This window comes from Scomber scombrus, chromosome 11 (genome assembly GCF_963691925.1).
Source record: "Scomber scombrus chromosome 11, fScoSco1.1, whole genome shotgun sequence".
NCBI lineage: Eukaryota > Metazoa > Chordata > Actinopteri > Scombriformes > Scombridae > Scomber > Scomber scombrus.
This window is the reverse complement of record NC_084980.1, coordinates 1019968-1032022: the sequence shown is the minus strand read 5'-3', so window position 1 is coordinate 1032022 and position 12055 is coordinate 1019968. Positions and strand designations below refer to the sequence as shown.

At 41.6% G+C, this 12055-nt stretch overlaps 1 protein-coding gene across 1 annotated transcript in view; it reads right to left on the bottom strand.

Annotated features, from left to right (window-relative positions):
• Positions 1–12055, bottom strand: part of LOC133990717 (disks large-associated protein 1-like) — a 72412-nt gene that overhangs the window by 49639 nt on the left and 10718 nt on the right. The gene's annotated exons all lie outside the window — the stretch shown is intronic.

Below are 12055 nucleotides of genomic sequence, written 5' to 3'. Positions count from 1 at the left end.
AACTAAACTGTCCTGCTGGTACATAGAACCTTTAACTACTGAACTCACATACAGTACAACCATAAACACACAGGGCAAGATGTAGCACCCAAATACACAGACTGTACTAAACTAATGACTGATATTGTTCTTAATCCATCACCCTCTCTCACGCACATGCATACATACACAGCTCCCACACTGCTGTGCTACTGTCTAATTAGCATAGAACAGTATGTGTGAGTCTGCCTGGGCAGGTCTGAAATTTCTCTCTGGCTAATTCATACATCTGCTTTCCAGAAGTCAGCTCAGTTCACAAATGCAGGAACTGTGGTCATACATGAACACCAGAGAGTATGTGTGTGCATCCATGTGTGTGTTTACAAGTGTGTGTGATCTGCTTGTTAATAGAGAAAAGGCTAGTTAATACACCACACCAAGAAAATGTGATGTTTTTTTCTGACAAAGAATGCACTGAGAAAAAAAAGTCCAATAACAAAGAAAAAGCGATGCTGAGAGTAGATCAATATTTACAAAGTTTACATGAAATAAAATGTATGTTGTATATTTCTGTATGAACATGCTGTTCTGCACTACTTGAAGGGGAAAAAATCTGTTTATTAAAAACAAAAACAAAGACGAGACAGACAAATCTCATCAGTCATTTCTGCAGAACTAGAAGAAATAGTCCAGAGTAACATGAGAAGATTAAGACACATTTCTGAAGTAAAGCCTCCATTGTACTGGGGTGGCTAATCAACGTTCACATATGGTTATCTAAAAACTTCAGTGCATGGCAATGAAACTATCTTCATGGCTAGATAGCACCAGAGAGAATGTATGACTCTTAAAATAATAAGCCAAATGAGCTTTATGACAACAATGTTTCATATGGGGATCTCAGGTGGTTCATAAGTATTTAAAAGGTCTCTAATATGCAAGAGCCAGGTTCATGTTGCCAATAGATTTACAGGCTTTAATGAGCTAGGCTGAAATGGTGTGGGGGAAAAAAAGAAGAAAAAAAAGAAACTGATTACATCAGTGATTAAATACAGGATAATGTACCACATTGGCTAGTAACTACACTGACTATTTCTCACATTTCTCCCCTCTTAAAGGGGACAATAGATAGATAATAACAATACAGAGAACACAATAAAAACAATCTGCAATAAAACTGGAATAACTCAAAAGCCTGTTGTTACTGTTGCAACTATCTAATAATACAATGCAAGTGAATGAACATTACATTACAGTAATAAAAGCACATCTCTCATGTCACTAAATGTTACCATATGCAGTACTTTGGAAGTCCCCATGAGATTATTATAGGTATGTAGAGGAGTTTAAATGATACAATTCTGAAATAACAGTCTGATTTTGAAATAACAATGTTTTCTCCTAACACACCGAGTGAACAAGCAGCTATATAAAAAAAAATGTTAAGATGAGCTTTCTTTGTTTTGTTTCATACTTCCAAAATAATTGATGATAATGATATCCAAATAACAAAGAGTTGCCTATAATTCGACTGGTTGCACCTTCTTCATGTAGGCCTACTTTGTCATAACCCTCTCTCACAGTGGATATGTTGACTCATCATAGGAGCAGAAGCACAGCTGGAACTAATAACTGTAATGAGGATGCGCTCCATTAAGCTGTGCCAGTAAGCTAGGACAGAGAGCCAGGAGGCACAACATCAGAACCCTGGAACTGGCACACCTGAATGGAATACAGCCATTATCTTTATTATTTATTATTATTTGGTACACCTGTGTGCATGAGAGAAAGGTGTATAACCCATACCACTTTCCAAAGACATATATATATATATTCATCTGTAACAAATGTCATACTTAAGACTTCATACTTAATCTACTGTTTTGAGCAAGTCAATTGTATAAACTTTATTATACGATCAGCTGATTGTGGCCCCAGGCTAAAGTGTTAATTGCAGCAGCCAATCTTTGACATCTTTCTACAGACGATCGAGCAATGCTGCCTTCTAGACCTCCCAGAAATCTGTGATGCTGTCTTGTACCCCTGAAACCTGTGAGGATGTAAATGCATTTTTTGGAATATATGAACGGGGTATGTCCAAGCTAAAATGGAAATATCTAAATTTGTATTATGAGAAAACTAAACCAAACCCTGATCAGATTGGCATAGAGACATGTGATCTGTTTTGACCATTGAACTTAAAACATCACTGACAATAACAGTAGCTGTGATGAAGCTCCATGATATTAGTACATGTACCTGTAGGCAGTTTAAAAAAGCACACAGATGACAAATGTCACCTTGTGTGTCAGAGCACACTTTCTTGCAGTTTTAAATGAAGTCACATTATAGTCTATGGTTGGTGTATGTACAACACGCCACACCTCATTACGTTTAATTAGCCACACCTTTTTTTTGGTTAGTGTCAATGCCAGCTGGAGCAATGTCAGCACTTTGTGTCAAAGTGTTAAGTGCCTTCATACTGGAAGCTGGAGAGTGAGAATTTGACAGACAATAACAGAGACAGACAGCAGGAGAATTGCACCGCTTCTCTGACTAATTATATATGAATCACCGAGGGAAAGAGGCTGAACAGATCTGCTGGGCTAAATGTGTGCATATGTGTGTGTGCGTGTGTATGTGTGTGTGACGTCAAAGAGACACAAATGAGCAGTTTGGCTATAAAAAGAGAATGCGGGGAAAGGACCAGCTGCAGTAGCATCAGCAGCGCCTCTCACCCACGCACAAGCCTCACTTCCACTGCAGCTCCTGCACTTATTCTACTTTAATGGCTGAGGAACAGTGGATTACTGGTTTCCACAGCTGACACGGTCATTAGTGCTGTTTGATGGAGATTTTATATCCAAGCTTTAAGTCTGTTAATGTTTTCACAAATACATAATTGTGCATGTGACATTCTGTCACTTACACATACACTTACATGTATGCAGTAAATCCAAAGCATCTAAAGTATATTTTATATTTGAACCTGTCTCCTTGGCAACGTTGGCTGCAGCAGCTTTAGAAATAACAGGTAACAGTACGGCCGGCAGCCATTCTGCTGAGATGCTGCAGATGATGATTTTCAGATTGAACTTCTGCCAAAGGGAATGTGGACAGCTTTAATGCAGCTCTTGACACGACTAAAACAGCAGATCTGATGCTTCTTGAAGTTAATGTTTGCTGCAGTCAGAGAAGATTACACTGTTTGAAAGGTTTGCTTTTTTTTGCTTTTTCCCCCTCAGTCCTCTTTTTTACACTGGGTTTTTGAATTTTGTTGTGTTTTTACTCATCTTTGTGCTTTGTAAAAAAAAAAAGCACGCAAAGTACTCTTGCTATCTACCTCATATTCTCCTGAATGTACGTAAGGGCTGTTTACTAAAATGAAATGAACTGTTGTTCAAACAACAGTCCCTACAAGATAGTCATGTGTAATGATGACAATTACATATACCATGGTTAGAAGGTACAATGTGTTTATTACTATTAATACTGTTGATGTGCTGTTTGTGAAAGACAATGCAAGACCATCCAAATCTAAAACAAAATCTGTGTGCTCTCACTTTCCATCAAACTTCTGACATGATTGCAGTATTTTCAAATAAATGTCCATATCACAGTTAATACATGAGTCACACCACTGCGTGTTTAGACTGACAGAAGACAGACAGAGACAAAGAGAGACAGACAGAGACAGAGACAAAGAGAGAGAGAGAGAGAGAGAGAGAGAGAGAGAGAGAGAGAGAGAGACACACACACACACACAGAGACAGAGACAGAAACAGAGAGAGAGAGAACAGAAAGTGAGAAGAGAGCAGAAAGTGGCTGTGAAACAACAATTCTGAGCTATAAAATGATCTCTGTGTATTGCCCACTCAGGTCTACTGGATCTTGAAATAAACAGCATTTCCAGTGATCCATCCTATCAGCTCGGATCAGAAATTACATACTGATACACTGTAGAGCATTGCACCAAATATATGCTTTATAATTACATGTTGTGTGAAGAGAATACCAATACACTAATGAGGGTTTTTTCAGTTACTTACTACTGATGACTCATAATGATGACTGCTACACTCACTGTTGAGGTTTTTCACCTTCAACAATAACTTCACACTGACTTCAAAACTTCAAAAATTGAAAAATGAGAGCAACAGAGTGGTGAGTGCTACGTGACTTGGTGAACCGATTAGTGCAGTAAAAATGTACATAATAATCAACTGAATGACATTCACAGACAAGAATCCCTGACTACACACACGCACGCACAAACACAAACACACACACACACACACACACCTTCAAACACAATGATATCTCACCTATAGTGGAGCAGATCAAATCAAAATTTGAGTGGAATTGTGCAAATTATGATACAAATTTGGTATATTTGTTCTCCAGAGGCTTCTGATCTAATCTATGTAATCTAAATCTATCTGTTGAAAAACCAAGATGGCAGCCATTTTTCAAGATGGCTGGCAAATTAGCCTCCAAAATTGCCTTTTTTTATATTAATGTGTGTATTTTTTCGATTTGATTAATCTCGGTGTCCATTCCTATGTTTTCAAGTCTGTTGAGTTGGATTTTGTGATTTTATATAGGGTAGCGCCCAACAAATTAATTTTGTAAAAAATGTATGCATTTTATGCGAGGATTTTTTTGCCCAATAAATAAATACATTCAACTCAAGATGTCCATCCAATGTTTAAATAAAAACTTAAATTAGGCTACATAGAAACAAATTTAGCAAACAATTATTCAAATTAGTTATTTTTTTAAGCATTTCATGAAGTAATTCTTGATATATTTCTAGACTAATGTTGGCCTTTCAGGGCTATAATAAAGACATCAGTGCAGCAGCCCGATCCCATGACAGTCAGCAGAGAAGGAATCATTTTAAAGCCACAGACAAACAGGTTACAGCTCTGGAAAGCATAATTTAGTTTTAGTGGTCTCCACATGTTGCTGGGATGAATAATTTCTGAGTAGACCAAGGAGATGGACTATTTTTATATCAACCAATCTGCGGATCACGTGCGTGCCACACCGTTGCAGCTCTAACTAGTAGCTAACTAGTAGTAATGCATTGCTGGTAAGTTAATAAACAATGACCCAATAATTTTCCCTTAACTCTAATATAACTTTGTCCCTGACAATCCTCATGTCATTCATGCTTACCGCATCTGTTTGCCATCTTAGCAAGGTAGTTAACAGTAACTTATATAAAGAATATTGGCAGATATATTGAAGTAAAAAAACAAGTTCTCTTCTTTCTAACATTCGTATCAGCATCGGCCGCAAAAATTTATCAGGCTATATTTTTATAGGCTATATTTTCTCAGTTCCAGGGTCGTAACAGGATCAAACTTTGAAATTAAATGTCAGACCAGCCATGGATGTTAGCTCTACTAATAAATCAGTGTTGCATATGTCAACAAGATAAAAAGGAAGATCTAAAGTCTCCCCAGACCAATCCGGTCCAAAAAGGAGATGATGGGTATGTGACCATGGCAAAGAATGTTCCATGGTTTCAGTCACTTCATCAACTACCAATCAATATAGACCCTGCAAGACTTGACGAAGGTGGAGGGATAGAGGAAACCTTGAGACGAAACAAGGCACACTATCATGAGACGTGCAGACTCCTGCACACAAATTTACAAAGAGCTGAAAAAAGAGCTGAAAAAAGATCAACCCCAGCAGCTACTAGCAATGAGGGCGGTAGAAGCAATATCCCAAGAAAGGCCCAATAGAAGAAAACAAATTGAGTGTCTTCTATGTGAGACTCAAGGAGGTGAGCTAATAGAGGCAATGACAATGAAAGTGAATATGAGAATAAATGAATGTGCAAGAACACTCAATAATGGGAAACTACTGGCCAAACTGAGTGACGGAGATGTCATAGCACAAGAACTGAAGTATCATCCTGCCTGCTTGGTGGCTCTGTATAACAAAGAGTGACACTACCTAAGGGTTCAAGAGCAAGAGAGAGCACAGGAGGACTGGAAGGAAGCATATCCAATTGCCTTCTCTGAACTGGTCACTCAGATCAGTGAAATAAAAGCTGCCAGTGATGGCACAGATCCACCCATTTTCAGGCTTGCTGATCTGACCACGCTTTACAAGCAGAGACTGGAGCAGATGGGTGTTGAATCACCTCAGGTTCATGCTACTCGACTAAAGGACCAGCTGCTTTGTCACATCCCTGAGCTGCAAGCTCATCACCAGGGACGGGATGTCTTGCTGGCTTTTGAGAAAGATGTGGACTCAATGCTTGCACAAACATCCAAGTATGGTGAAGCAATCCATCTGGCGAAAGCTGCTGGGATGATTAGACGAGACATGCTTAATCATAAGTCACATTTCAGCAGCAGTTTTAACAATGCAGACCTAGAACAGGCTGTACCACCATCACTTATGCAATTTGTATGCATGATCAAACATGGTACAGACATCAATTCCCAACTCCAACATGGACCATCTAAGTCAGACCTTGTTATATCGCAGCTCTTGCAGTTCAACTGCTCTGCCGAGTACAAAGAAGGAACAGAAGTCCACAGGCATTCCAAGGACCGTGAGACACCTTTTGCTGTCTGTGTTGGCATGTCCGTGGTTGCCAAAACCAGAAAGAGGCAACTCATTGATATGCTCCATGGGAATGGGCTCAGCATATCATATGACGGAGTCCTTGAAATCTCAGCTCAGCTGGGAGAAGCAGTTGTAGCCCAGTACGTGGAAGATGGACTCGTCTGTCCACCAGTCTTGAGAAAGCAGTTGTTCACTACTGCAGCTGTAGACAACATTGACCATAATCCGTCTGCAACCACAGCTCAAACATCCTTCCATGGTACAAGTTTGTCCATTTTTCAACATCCAAGCCCTGAAAATGCTGGTGAAGAACGTGCAGTACTCAAACTGAATTCAGACATGAAGATGAAAACAGTCCCAGAGCTTCCAGAAGCTTACACAAATGTCCGCCCAGCTTACATTACAAAGAATCCCTCCTCCAGTAGTATGCCATTCCTTCACAGCATCTCACTCAATGCAGTCACACTTGAAGGACGAATATTGCTTGTTGGAAGAGGTGTTCCTCACTGAGGATGTGGCAGATGCAGTCTGCATCACATGGTCATCCCACCATGCAACACAGAAGAGGAACAAGCCATTTGATGTGAGCATTTCAGCACTAATGCCCCTGATGCGAGACCAGGCTCACTCTGTTGCAACCATCAAGCATGTCCTGAAGAAGATTTGTGATACAGTGGCTTTTCTGAACCCAGGGCAGACCCCTGTTGTTGCTGCTGACCAACCTTTGTATGCTGTAGCAAAGCAAATCCAGTGGACGTGGCCTGAATATGGAGAGGACAAATGTTTGATCATGTTTGGTGGCCTCCATATAGAAATGGCTCCACAGTTTCAGTTCTGGAGTCTGGTGCTGGACATGGAGCTCACCATTTTCACCCTGATCCGCTCATTCAGAGAAGGAGACTTCAACTTGTATCGTGAAGCACTCTCAGAACTGGCCCGTTACTTCTTTGCAAACAACAATGTCAATTAAAACTGCAAGCAGTGTCGAAGGGCCCTCGCACCCCACCGGTTTCCCCCCAACTGTAACACCGTACATGCACGTCGGTGCGTGCGGCAGTCGCAGGGCTGTCAATACTGGCATGTAGATGTCTTTGCTCCTGTGCCTTTAAGTGAACATTGTGTGATGGGGTTAATGTCTCCACTAGATGGCAAACTAAGACCACAAATGAGTCTGGGTGACTTCTAAGCACAAAGGAATGTGGGTGAAGGGTCAAAAAAGCATCAAGATTGAGCATTTTGCCTGGATGGCCGACTTCCTGTTGGACTTAGGCTATGGGTCCAAGAGTCTTTTTTGTGCGTCTTTACACGATACATGTGTTTCCTGAATTTGGTTTGTCTACGTCAATCTGAGTGGAGGGGCTTGATTTTTAAAATTTTCTAGGGGGCGCTATTAATCAATTTTTGCGTCGGCCATTTCCCCGCTCCTTAAAATATCAAAGTTTTCTCCGGATCGGACATGATTGCAAGTTTTGGTGAGTTTTGGGGCATGTTTAGGCTGTCAAAAAGGCGTACAACTATAATAATAATAAAAATTATCCAGATTGAACATTTTAGCCTGGATGGCCGACTTCCTGTTGGACTTAGGGTATGGGTCCAAGAGGCTTTTTTGTGCGTCTGGACATAATACATAGGCCTTGTCGATTTCATTTTTCTATGTCAATGTGGAAGGCGGGGCTTAAACTTTGAAATCTTCCAGGGGGCGCTGTGGAGTCATCTTCTCACTTAAAAATCCCAAACTTTGTCAGTAGTCAATATGTGTGACTGTTGACGTATGTGTACAATTTGGTGAGTGTAGGAGTTTGGAAAAATGTACAAAATGGATAAAGGCATTAGGGGGCGCTATTGAGCTGTTGTGCCACGCCCAGAGGCAGTTATGGTCTCAAATTAAAGTGCGCCTGAGTGTGAACCTATGTGGGCAATTTGGTGATTCTGTGAAGATGGGAAAGTCCTCTAAACGCAGAGGGAAAAACGGAAAATTGACGCAGGAAATGCAAAATAACTCACTTCCTGTTAGAGCGAAAAATTTGAAAAAAATTATTTGAGGGTTTACCCATGAGTGCTATGAGACCTATAAATTTCACGAAGATCAGACAAAGTTTGTGGTCACATGACCTGCTGTTAGGGGGCGCTATGGAGACCCCTTGCCACATCCACCCCCAATGATGTTGAAATTGAAACGGCGTCACCAGGTGTGACATTTTACGCAGTGCATGTATAAACATCCGACAATGTATGGAGGAGTTATAAGGAGTTGTTTGTTTATACAAACAAACGACTGCCACGCCCACCTGGTATAACGTAGGAAAAATCTGTCGTCAAGTTTACATAATCAAGGTCTGAGGATGATATAGTTCCAATCTGAAGTCTGTGGAGTCAAAACTGCAGGAGGAGTTCGTTAAAGTACGAGGCCTGGAAATGGGGAAAATGGCGGAAAAAATGCACCTGTGATCCAAGATGGCCGACTTCCTGTTGGACTTAGGGTATGGGTCCAAGAGGCTTTTGTGTGCGTCTGGTCATGATATATATGAATCCTAAATTTCGTTCATGTACGTGCATGTAGAAGGCGGGGCTTCATTTTTTAATGTTCTAGGGGGCGCTGTAGAGTCATTTTGCCACTTAAAAGGTTGCGGTTATACCAAAAAATAATATTTGTGAGTCTTGATGAGTGTGTCCAATTTGGTGAGTTTTAGAGCTTGTCAGTACATGCTAAGTGGGAAAAGGCATTAGGGGGCGCTACTGAGCTGTTGGGGCAAAATATTGGGCAAATGTGGTATCAGATGAAAGAGCTCATGATTTGAAACCTACGTGGCAGGTTTCATGATTCTGTGAACATCATAAAGTCCTCAAAGCGTTGTTCGAAAAATGAAAATCGGTGCACGCCACGCCGCGTGGGCGACTTCCTGTTTGGTAAAAAAATTCCACAAAATTAATTTCCCAATGATCCGATGAGAGCTGTAACATATTTAAATTTCATGCCGATCCGAGAGGATTTGTGGTCACATGACCCGACGTTAGGGGGCGCTAGCGAGTCCCCTTACCACGCTTGCGTCCAATCACATTAAATTAAATAAATTTTCACCAACTGCGACGTGTGTGCAGAATTTCATGAGTTTTCATTTATGTTCAAGCCGCCAAAAATGCGATTCATTACACGGCATAAGAACGTGAATAATAATGAATTATAATAATAAGAATCCTGGCAAAAGCAATAGGTCCCTCACTGACTTGTCAGTGCTCGGGCCCTAATTATGCACGATGGATCCCAGTTCACCTCCGAGACATGATGTGCCTTGAGCAACAACATCCAGAATTGACCAGGGAGTTTCACAAGGGAAACTTTGTTGTTCACAAGTCGAGAAGAAAATTCTCAGGCCTGGCAATTGACCAAGCCCATGAGCAAAATAATTCAGTCATCAAAGGGGATGGAGGAGCCATTGGGTTGACAGAAGACCCGGTAGCACTTCGTAGGTGGATGGTAGCCAGACCCGAAGTGAGTCGTCTAGTTGCTGGATACGAGGCTATGTCAGGTATGAAAGATGCAAACAATGACAGGAGACATCATGAGCAAACACTCAGTGCCCAGAGATCTTTCTTTGAGAAGGTGAAAGCTCTCTATGAAGTGTTGCAGGAAATGGGCAACCCATTCCAAGAAGAGTCAGCTGAACAACTAGTGTTAGACACAAAGAATGTTGCAGACCCAGCTCTTGCCGAAATGGTTGGTACACATCACCAGCCGGGCAAAGATCAGTTCCAGTCATTCATGAAGGGGCTAGAGAATAAAGATGAATGTTCATTCTGTCATCCAATCAAGAAGAATACAGTTTCTTTCTTTAAACAAGTCTTAAAGCAACCTGGGGGCAGTTCTAAGGAGAAAGTGCTGAAAGATGACTGTTAGTTGTTCTCACGACTCTTCATCTCATGCCAGAACTGGCAGTGTGACTTGCAGGAATTCTTCAAGCATGAGAACCAGTCATCTCCTGCATCTCTCAGTGACAGTGGCCAGCTTCACACATGCCAGAAGTCAAAGCTGGCTCAAATTCTTCAAGCACAAGTGAACATCCCAGACAGTGAACCAAGGGGAGACACAGTCACCATAGATGGCTCAGCACTAATCAATGCCCTACCTCCACGGACCTCTAAGACATTTGATGGCTACGCTAAAGAAGACATAATCCAGAAAGGGGAATCTTGTGCCCAGTATAAAAGGGTGGACATAGTGTTTGATGTGTACAAGACGTCAAGTCTGAAGTCTGAAACCAGGTCAAAAAGGGAGCAAGGAATGAGAAGAAGAGTGACAGGAACAAGTAATACCCCAAATAACTGGAGAAGCTTTCTTCGAGATAAAAGAAACAAGGCTGAGTTGTTTCACTTCCTTGCAGACAAAATCTGTGAAGTACAGACAACAAGCACACTCATTGTAACAAAAGGAGAAGATGTCATTACCAACACAAGGAAGCCCCTCGATGCTGTGTCTCCATGCTGTCATGAAGAAGCTGACACACGAATATTTGTACATTGCAGGGATGCAACAACAGATGGTAGCAAGTCCCTTATAATCAAGGCTAATGACACAGATAGCAGTGTCTGTACTGCCATCCTTACAAGAACTTGGTCTTGAGAACAGCTGGGGCGGCTGTGGCTCAGGAGGTAGAGTGGTCGTCCTCCAATTGGAAGATTGGCGGTTCGATTCCTGGCTCCTCCAGTCCTTGGGCAAGACACTTAACCCCAACGGTGTATGAATGTGTGTAATGTGCAGGTTGGCACCTGCGTGGTAGCTCCTGCCATCTGTGTGTGAATGGGGTGAATGAGATGTAGTGTGAAGCACTTTGAGTGGTCCATTTAACTGATTGATTGCCTTTGGCCAAGGAGTCAATATTCAATGGATTCCAGTTAATGATGTGGTTTCGGCAATCAGGCCTGAGAAAGCTAGTGGAATACTATGCGTTCACTGGATGTGATGTTGTTTCTGCCTTCCGTGGTAAAGGGAAGAAGACAGCATGGCAGACTTGGGACATCTGTGATGAGGTTTCTGAAACCTTCACCAATCTCAGCCAGCATCCAACATCAGTTAGTGATCTAGATCTGCAACATCTGGAGAGATTTGTTGTCCTAATGTATGATAGATCAAGTGCAGCCACTGGTGTGGATGAAGCAAGACTGGATCTCTTTGCCCGCAAGCAGAGGCCATACAACTCAATTCCACCAACACAAGCAGCACTCAGAGAGCATGCCAAGTGTGCTGCTTATCAGGCTGGTATCATCTGGGGCCAGGCTACCATCTCCAGGCCAGACACCAGCAGTCTTGTTGACTGGGGGTGGACACAGAGAGGAGAGACAAATACAATACAATGTATGTAAAAAATTACACTAATGTCATTCAAAGTAGTCAACAACACACATTTCTATGAAAGAAAAGAACTTCGGGAGGCTAATTTGGCAGCCATCTTGAAAAATGGCCGCCATCTTGGATTTTCAAATGTCCAAT